The sequence below is a fragment of the Ursus maritimus genome, unplaced genomic scaffold (genome assembly GCF_017311325.1).
Source record: "Ursus maritimus isolate PB19 unplaced genomic scaffold, ASM1731132v1 scaffold_23, whole genome shotgun sequence".
Lineage (NCBI taxonomy): Eukaryota > Metazoa > Chordata > Mammalia > Carnivora > Ursidae > Ursus > Ursus maritimus.
In genome coordinates, this window is record NW_024424786.1 from 7,564,402 (window position 1) to 7,574,520 (window position 10,119).

The 10,119-nt window shown below is 51.3% G+C and overlaps 1 long non-coding RNA gene across 1 annotated transcript; it reads left to right on the forward strand.

Annotated features, from left to right (window-relative positions):
* The first annotated feature begins 155 nt into the window (after positions 1-155).
* Positions 156-9,349, forward strand: LOC103659393. The gene is made up of 2 exons (XR_567478.2): positions 156-351; positions 9,031-9,349. It is a non-coding gene; the product is annotated as an uncharacterized LOC103659393 (long non-coding RNA).
* The last annotated feature ends 770 nt before the right edge of the window (positions 9,350-10,119 follow it).

Below are 10,119 nucleotides of genomic sequence, written 5' to 3' on the forward strand. Positions count from 1 at the left end.
TGCTAGGTGGGAAGAGGCTGCCGGATTTATGAACCGCTCAATAAAGCCAATTAGGTCTTCAGGTTTACCCAGCTGAATTTTTGTTTTCACACAGGAATTTTCGTTTTGCTTCCCATTTGTTGATTTCTTGGGCTTAAATCTCATCACCCAGGCCCTCACCTGTGGAAAATACAGGCAAACGCCTGCCCTCCCCGGGCGACCTCCCACCTGCTGTGCGAGGTTCACAACACTCAGGGGACGAGCGTTGACGCTCCCGGTTTACCGATGCGGACACTGCAGCCTCGACCGGAAGAACTCGGGACTCCCAGCGCGGTGCTCCTCCTCCCGCATCGCCGGGGTGCCTGGGCTAAGGTGAGGAATGGTTTCCAGGGCTGCCCGGCCCCTGCCAGCTAGCGGTGGGCGACCCCGTTAAAGGAAGAGGTGTGGGCCAGGGGACCTCCTTCGCTCAGCAGGCGCGTCTTGGTGCTGGGGGAAACGCCTCCATGCTGACGCTGTCGCTGTCGCGAGCCGCTTCACCTCCTCCGAGCGTCACCCCTCCTCAGCGTCCAGGGCGCAGGTGACTTTCGGCCGCTCTGTCCTGGCCCCACCGGGTCCTGTTCTGGCTGGAGGCCCTTGCCTGCCTTTGTGAACAGCGTCCGGGACTTCCCTCCCCCTTGCTCTGTGCTCCTTCTCTCTGGCACTTTCCCCGCGGCGCTGCAGGGAGGGCGTCTTCCTGGGGAACAGCTGGGCCGGCAAAGGCTGATGCGGGGCCTCCGCTCGCCTCTCCCCTTGGAGCATGAAGTTGCGTCCTTGCCCTCCGCTCTGATCTCACAGGGGCTGTCGTCCTGGTGACGCGATCTGCACCTTTTGGCAGGGGCCGGCATGAGTTCGCTGTTGGCGTTTGCGGACCCAATGCCCCGGTGACCTTTCTGGCTCGGTGATAAGGGATAAGTGTGGTATTCAAGTTTAGGCTCTTTGCTTTCCCTCCAGGTCCTGGCTGTTTGGTCATGAGGCCACCAGTCCGAAGCCCCTAGAATCTGAAATGAACTCTATCGGCTCACGTTGCTACCGTTCCAAGCGTTAGCTCCCGGAGAGCGGCCTCCTTAGCTCTGTACCTGGCACCTTAGCCCTTTCCAGGGCTTTGGCTTGTCAGAGGAGGAAGGATTATTTGGTACCAACAATCCTTTTTTGGCTCTGTTTTTTTCTCACTGGTTCATGCTCTTGCCCCCAGGCTGGTGCCAACCTTCTCTGCCTGTTTCCAGGCAAATTTCGTGCAGAAATGGAGTTTGTGTGTGTGCGGATGGGGTACCGGAACCCGTCTAAAAATATAGCCACTTCCCGCGGCCCTTGGGTGACTCAGTCAGTGAAATGTCTGCCTTCAGCTCAGGTCATGATCTCAGGGTCCTGGGATCGAGCCCCGCATCAGGCTCCCTGCTCAGCGGGGAGCCTGCTTCTCCCTCTCCCTCTGCCTCTCCCCCGGCTCGTGCTCACTCTCTCTGTCAAATAAATACATAAAATCTTAAAAAAATATATAGCCACTTTGAAAGCCTCAGCAGCGTCCCCCTGCTCCTTGTCAGGTAACTCCCGCCCTTGCAGGAGGCGGCCCACGGGGGGAGCATTTCAGCAGCTGCCCGTTCCTGAGCCAGCCCGCAGCTTTCCTCTTCCACCGTCAGTGCAAATAGCCTCTCTGTCCTTTTTAACTCGGTTCCTGTTAGTGTCCCCTTTGAATAGGCTTTGCTCTTTGACTAGAATACCTCCGACCTATTATTCACTTAACAAACATGTGCCCTTCATTGTCTGGGTGCTGGGGGTGCAGCTGTAAGCAAGGCAACTCCCTGCCTTCCTGGTGCTGATGATGTGTGTGTGTGTGTGTGTGTGTGTGTGTGTGTGTGTACCCTTGTGCAGAAATAAACACATCCATGGAAATAAATACAAATCAGAATGCAGTAAATGTCATGTAGCTGGTGAACTTCTACTCCATCTTTCAAGGTCCAGACCAGGAGCCCCTAATCCAGGAAGACTGGCCCACACTGCTGCTTTAATCCTTTGTCCTTATCCGCTTCCGGTGTTCTGTGTCCTTGACCCTAGCTCTTGACACGCTAAACACTGTAATATATTTCTCCACAAGCTTGTTTCTCACCTGACTGTGGGCTTCTTGAGATCAGACGCTAAGTCCAATCTTTATTTTCCCCAGCATTCCGTAGAGGGCCTGGCACCGGAGGGGTTTAAGGCATGTTTGTTGAATGAATGCATGAGTGAATGAACGAATAAAGCAGTGGGTGGAAGCTCCATCTGTCAGGTAAGCAGCTATGCCAGCTTATTCTCTTAGTAGGGATAGCCAAATCTGAGTGCCGTCTATCAAACGGAGCCTGACTTGCAAACATACTGGAAAAGCACAGTGTGATGAATGTCATGCGCTCAGCCAGACCCAGGGAACCCAAATGAACAGACCTGAAACCCAAATGAGGGCAAACAACCCTCCTACTTGGCGCCTAAACCAAACCCAAGTATCTGCCATCTATTGGAATTTCCAACCGAACTAAAGTTGTTCCCTCCTGCCCACGCCAAATTTTACTTGGTAAACTACATGCAATGGGAATCAAGCCTTTATTTCATTCTAGAACAAAATAAGGAGTTTGAAAATGTTTTTAACCCTGAAAGTGGTCAAGACTTCATTTTATTAGCATCCTACCCTCCTGAGAGTCTGGTTGTCTTATGGGTTAAATGATGCCTCATTTGACAAATTCCTACAGCCACAGTGGTGGGTAGGACCGTGTCCTCATTTTCAGAGGGCACATCTCAGACTAACCCTCCTGGCCCCAGGCACTATGTTTGGTGATGGTGGTACCTCGTCATGTCCTCCTCCCACATCCAAGGGGGGTTTCATTGCTAGCACGACACATTCAGAGCCACCTGTCATTCTGTCCCAACAATGGCCCTTTGAGCTGGGCAGACCCCCGGATATTATCCCCACTTTGAAGATGAAGAAGTGGAGGCCAAAGAGGGTGAATGACTTGCCCAAGTTCACACTCACACTTGCCAGAGTGGTACAGACAGGATTCAAACTTCGTGGTGGTGGTGGGGTTCCAAGTCAATTTCTCCTCTCGGACTCAGCTACGCCCTCTGAGTGATAGCCAGCCGGGCACCGTGAGCACCCAGCGTGCTGCTCACTGGCATTTGCAGGATTTGGCTCCCCTAAGCGTTCCATCTTCTCCAAGTGAAGTTGTGCTCTGAGTTAAAGAAGACTGTTCAATGTGAGGGGAGGCATTTTGTCCCAGGCCATCAATTCCCCGCTTCTCCCTTCCACTGTCAGTGCAAGGAAATGCTTGGAGCCTAGTGCAGGGACAGAGGGATGAGTGGTGGGAGACATGCGGGTTTGGAAAGTGCTGGGACAGCAGAAGTGTGATTAACGCCTTTACCCTGCAAATCCCTCTCCAGCAGGGGCCCAGGCAGCAAAGAGCCCCCTGCCTCCACCATCCCCCACACCTGCAGTTGCCACTCATGTTCCCTGAAGGGCCCCATGGACCCAGGGCAATGGAAAATTCTCTACTGCGCTGGCAGGAGGTTGAACACATTTCCTCCAGTGGGTTGTCTTTTGTGAAAGTCAAGGGCAGAGGGAGCCTCAGCTGCAGAATTGCTAGCCCCTGCGTGGGTGTTTTACCTGCAATGGAGGAGGCAGGTGAATCGTGGAAGCCCCAGGCTGGCAGCAGCCGAATCCCCTGGAAGTCCTCACAGTGTGCAAGGCTGAGCGGCAATCCTGTGGGGCGGGGGGAGGGCCAGAGAGCCGTGAGGCTTTCCTCCCCAGGAAGCCTGCAGGTGCCTGGAAGTGACAGAAAGTCACAGTGTAATGGGACTGGAAAAGCCCTCAGCGTGTCCCCTCCAGGTGTCCCTGAGTGTCCCCTGGTAGTCTGAGAGATAATCTTAGAAGTTGCATGGAGAAATACTGAGTTTTCGATAGAATAGTCATGCATTTTAACGTGTCTCTTCTATTTATGACAAGTCATATAGTTTTTAAAGTCTTTAAAGTCTTTGCAAGTCTTTAAAAAAACAGAAATTGACATTAAAAAGTGAATCGGTTGAAAGAAAAATATTAAGAGCAGTAGCATACTATAAGAGTTAAGAGAACGAGCTCCGTTTTAGGGGCTGTGGGGTGATGGGCAAATGCTTTGCTTTGCTACCGTTTCCTTATCTGGAAAACAGGAGCCACCTCGGAAGGGTGTCTAGACAGTTAAATGAGTGAACACAGATAAAGCTCTTGCGACATTTCCCAGCACGTACTAAGCACAGTGTAAGTAACTGTTAAATAAAACTGAGTGACCCGAGGTGGAAGGGGCGTACGGGACAGAAATCACGAGGAGGGTCCAGGACACCTGAAGGTTGCGAAGAATCTTCGCTGCTGCAGCCCTTCCTGTGACGGACGGGGCACCGGGTGGCCCAGAGAGCAGAAGGGATGTGTCCAAAGGTATAAACTGACCCGCATGATGGAGCCAGGACAGAGTCCCTGGTCTCCAGGGCTGCAGGGTGGCTGGTCAATGGAGAAAGGCTAGTTGTCCCAGGGACCGCTCCGCAGAATGGCAAGCACGGTTTTGAGGGAGGTGACACAGACATTTCCTCAGAGGAGCCCTAGCCCGCCCTGAGCCCTTGGAGGGAGGCAGCCCCCTGTGGCTCCCTGGGTGCTGGGAAACTGCATAGCTTGGACGAAGCTCCGCTCAGGCCAGGGCCAGGCCTGCCTAGCTCACTGCGGGGCCTCGGCACCTAGCACGGAGCCTGGCCCAGAGCAGATGTCTGACGCCTGCCTGCCTGCCTGCCAGACTGAGTAAATGAACAAACCAAGGATCTCCCATCATCCCCGATGCGAGTGCTCGGGGGCCCTCTTGACGTGTGTGTGTGTGTGTGTGTGTGTGTGCACGCGTGTGTGTAGGGAAGGCTGTTGAGGTAGGAATCTGGAGGAAATCCTAGCCCAGCGCGGGATGTGTCAGACGTGAATCCACGCCCTGCACGCGCTATACATGTGTTCTATGCCCTTCGAGATCTCAAGGGTCAGTATTTCCTAGAGAGCCGAGAAAGGGTGAAACGTGTTAGTTTGAAGGAGGAAATGGAGATGAGACTGCTCTGGGGCCCAGGACCCAGGGAAGTCAGGAAGGATGGTGTTTGAAGGCCATTTAGCCACGAAGGCCTGAGCCTATAGGCAGGCTCAGGGTTTCGTGCTTATAACCAGCTTGCAGGGACAGCTGACAAGGGTACATTGCTCTACAGTTTACCTGAAGTGCTATCGCACTGGGTCCTCACACCACGTGAGGCTAGCAGAGCAGTTATTGCAATTGTCATTTAAAGACAAAGACAGACCAGAGAGGTTGAGTAACTTGTGCAAGATCACACAGCCATTAAATGGCAAAGCTGGACTAGAACCAACTCCTCTGATCCCGTGTCTGGTACTATCTGTCAAGCCAGGCTCATCTTTGGTAGCGTTCATCCAGGCAACCAACCCTGGGCATGTCATGGTGCTCAGCACATGCTGGCCATCCCCCCCTTCAGGATGGTTTGCTGACGAGCCAGTGGCCAAAATGAGTAGTGGAATGAGAGACGACAAAAGATCTGGGGTGGGGTATCAGGTGGGGCTGGAGGGTATAGGAAGAATAAAAGGCTAGAAGGAATTCTCTGAAGACAGGTACCCTTTTTATTGACTTTGCAATTGGCTAGGCCAGGCCTCAGCTTGAGCCTCCCCTTACTTTTGATTTATTAGAAAATTTCTAAATAGTTTCTTAAATACTTAGAATAAATCCAGAGTCCTCACAATTGTGTTTACATGCCACATAAAGCAGCTGCCCGTTATCCTCTCTTCTCTCAGTCTGTGGCCCTTCCAGTTCTTATTATATTGGCCTTCTTGGCCATTTCTAAAACATTCCAGCATTAGGCCTCAGGGCCCTTGCACTTGCTGTTCCCTCTGCCCGAAAGGCCTTTCTCCTGGATGTTATGCGGTCCACCTCAAATGTCGCCTCCTCGGAGAGGCCCTTTCTGCCCCCCGATCCCATTGTCCTGCTTTATTTTTCTTTGTAACATTGATCACTCTCTGGGATTCTATCACATATATTTGCATCTGTTTGCTAAAAATTGAGGATCGCAGGGGCAGGGATTTTGCCTGTTTGTTCATTGCTGTCCGCTCAGCACTTTGCACAATGGCTGGCATTAACTACGTCTAAATTCAATTTACTTTGAAGGAATTAATAAATTTTGAAGCTCTTGCCTCGCCACGGCTTCAGGTGTACCACGTTCCCAGGAGCACTGATCCTGGCCCAGCTCACCGGTACCCACGAGGCAGCCAGGCTTGTACCTTATGAGGTTCACTGGTCCCTTGGAGAGAGGAGGCATGTTTGGCAAGAGACAACCCAGCCCCGGAAACCTCTGCCCAAACCATCGTGTCCCAGTCTGGGAAGCAGGGGAGGGGGCAGGGGCGGAAGCTCCCCGAGGCTGGACGTGGACCCATTGGCCAGAGCCGGTCTGGGAAAGGCCAGGACTGAGAGAGGCTGGGGTCAGAATCAGGACCGCGGGGCTCAGAGAGCAGGTGTTGTGTGTAGGCCAGGAGGGGAAGCCACCCGGCAGGGCAGCACCGTAGCCATGTCTGGAAGGATCATGGGGTGTCTGCTCATGTGACTTCTAGTAGGCATTGATCCCCTAGGGCTTCCCAGCTGGCCCTGGCTGGGCCCGAAAGCTCCATTTCCCTTTTTTGGCAGGAATAAGGACAACAACAACAATATTGAAATACGTAAAGAAACTTCATATCTATCATCTCGTATCAACTATGAATGTGGTACAGTCATTGGTGTGGTCAACAAACACTACTGATCCCTTATTAAGAGCCACACATTGCCCTTTGGCCTTGGTCAAGTGCAGCAAATCTCTACACTGATAGGGGTACCATTTCTTCAACTAAATCGATTATCTGCTAAAATACATCAAGTGTTTTATCATCCGTGCTTAGAATAGTACTTGTCACATAGTAGATGCCCAGTTAATATTTTTGGATTGTTGGATTCATATATAGGGTTAATCAATTTCTCCATTTAATAAACAAGGAAAGAGCCCAGGAAAATCAGGTATGGGAGTCTGGTCCCAGGACGGTCTCACTCCTGAGGCCAGAGGGCTCTGGTCTAAAGCAGAGGTTCTAAGATTTGGGGTGTCACAGACTGCTACATTTCTGAACAAAACACATTGGAGAGAAGAGGTCAAAAGTTGCTGGCTTTTCATTTTTCCCAAGTAACGGGATAGAGAAAGAGGTTACTGATGATCCTTATTTCACAAAAGGACATTTTTTTAATACCCCAGTTGGGTGAGGGATGATCCCACAATTTTGAAAAAAATTGGGGACATTTTGGTTCTGTGGAAAAGCCATTACATGGTTTTTATTGTTCTCATTTCACTGAGGATTGTTGAAAATGTCTCTGGTCAGCGTGGAAGGGACAGGCCGGGGCTCTGATGAGCATCTGGGAGCCTCTGGTCTGGAGGTTCCGGCCACTCGAGGCCCCGCCTCTCTCTAGGTCCTCTCTCTCCTCCTTTCTCACCTCTGAAATACAGACACACAGAGGCACATTGCGGAGCTCCAGAGAGAAGCATGCCATGTATTGGAAGCGGATCTCAGATGCATACGAAGGCCATCTCTCGTCCAAGGACCGAATCCCTCACTCTGCAAGGGGAGAAGGGGTGAGGGTGGGGGCTGGAGCGTCTTTCCCACCTCCCCACCGACCTTCTTTATTATAATCTCAGTATTTGCTTATGATTCGTATTAATCACATGTAATAACCCTCCCAATTATTAAATTATAGAGACATGCATTCCCTCAGCCAAACAGAATAATTATTTACTACAATGAATTAACATATAGAAAAGCCTCAGTTCTATGGAGGCTGAAACTTAGCATAATGAATTTATCAGGCTTAAAAGAAGCCCAGACAGGCTTTTTTTTTGGTGAAATAAATACACTGATTACAGCAAAGCTCATTCGTGCTGGCATCGTGCCATTTGCTATTTCTTTAATAAACACAGCTTGAGTTGTTTATCTGTTTTCAATATAATTTATTGAGGCTCCCCTTCTCAATTAACAGCCATAGTAGGGGTGGGGGTGGGGGCGGGGAGAACATGTTCTCACCAGCCTCCTCCTGCAGGTCCGGTCCCCCAAGTTGCTCATTTGGGGCCTCCTTTGTGATTTGATAGGCCTGCCAATCAGTGGGCCTGGTGCATGGATCTGCTCTGCGTTGACAATATACTTGTCACTTGGAAAGGCATCTCCAGGCCATCAGCCTTAGCAGGGAGGGGAGCCAGTCAGGGGGAAACAATTATGCAAATTTAAATTCTCCGGAGCCCCTGCCATGACCTGGCAAGAGAATAAAGGTCTGCCTTCCATCCTACTCCCAAGAGGCAATAGGCCTTCTTGCCACATGTCTTCTGGAGAGATTCCTAAGTTATTTACGCATCTTTAAGATGGACTCGTGGACACATGGTTTGGAAATAAGATTTATGGGTAATTCGGCCTGAAAATCCCTATTTTTTCATGGTACCTACTAAGCCACTCAGTCTCCTAAACTTATTTTTTAATAGTGATTTGGGGACTGTGACAAATGTTCGCAAAGGGACATCGAGCTCATTCATCCACTCATCCATCCATCCATCCATCCATTCACTCATTCAACAAGCATGCTTTCTACAGTGCAGCACTGGGAGCTCATGGGGCTTAGAGTTTCTCTTGTTCATTCGGTTAAAAATGTCCATCGAACATCTACGCTTCAGGCGCTGGCATGAGGAAGGGAAAAAGGCAGATGAAGCTCCTGCTGTCATTGAACTTTGCGAGGACTGGCTAAAGGAAGATGGCAGCCATGACTTCTGGAAGTCACAGCTCTGTACAAATCCCCACTCCTGAGTGTGGGCTGGATCCAGGGATTCACTTCTAAGAAATATAATATAGCCACGGTCATGGGGGGACACTTCCGATGAGGGTACAGAGATTGTGCCTTTCATCTTAGCTCTCTCTCTCTCACCCTCTCCCTCACTCTGTCGAAGCAAGCTGCCCTGCTGTGAGATGCTCCATGAACACACCTGCCTGGCCAGGAACCAGGGGCGGCCTCTGACCAACCAACGGCTCCTGAGAAACTCAGGCCTCAGTCCAACGCCACAAGGAACAGAATCCTGCCAACGCCGACGTGACTGAGCCAGGAAGCCGACCCCCCCCACCCCCCAGCGCTCAGCCTTGAGGGGCGTGGGGGCTTGGCCAACATCGTGACTGCAGCCTGTGCAGCTCAAAGCCAAAGGCCCCAGCTGGCCACCCTGGATTCCTGACCCCCCCAAACTGTGAGATAGTAAACGTTTGTAAGCCACTAAACTCTGGGGCAATTTGATGTGTAGTCAATGATAGTAGCGGGGGGAGGAGATGACAAACTATACAAACGGACGAACAGAATAGAATAGATAGAAATGCAGAAGGAAAACATCAGCTGGTGACAAGGCGGGCTGAGCATTGATGAGGGCAGCATACTGGAGTGACAAAGGGGCTTGGTGACAGTTGGCGTCTCGGAGTGGGCTAGGCTGTAAAATTCCTCGGATCCAGTGCTTCCGGTGAAGATTCTGGGTGCTCCGCCTGTCTATCCCAAGGGCGCCCTGCCTTGGGTCAAATACCCCTCGTGATGGGAAATACACTGCTTCCCAGTCACACTTTCCCATCTTTGGGTGTGAAAAGTACCTGGTGCTGAGCTAAAAGCTGCCTCCCTGTGGTTTTGTCTCCCTGGTCCTGGTCCTTTTGTGGCCACACGCCTGCTCTGCTGTTCTGAGCCCCTCTCCCGGACGGTTGTCTAACGCTTCCTTACTTGCTCTCTATTCCCTGAGCTGCTTCCCCTTTCCTTCTAGACGCCTGGCCTCATTTGTTGTGACACCCCTTCTGACCTTTCTGATTTCAGGCTTTCGAACTCCCCTTCCTCGACTCCTTGGGTCTCGCTCCACAGTCTCTCCTCTCGCTCCAGTGGTCTTAGTGTTATTCCCATTTTACAGAGGGGCAAAGTGAGGGCTCAAGACAGATTAAGTGACTTTGCCTGCGTCCCTTTACTGGGACACGGCAAGGCTGGGATTTAAAAACAGGTCTCTCTGGCTCTGAAAACC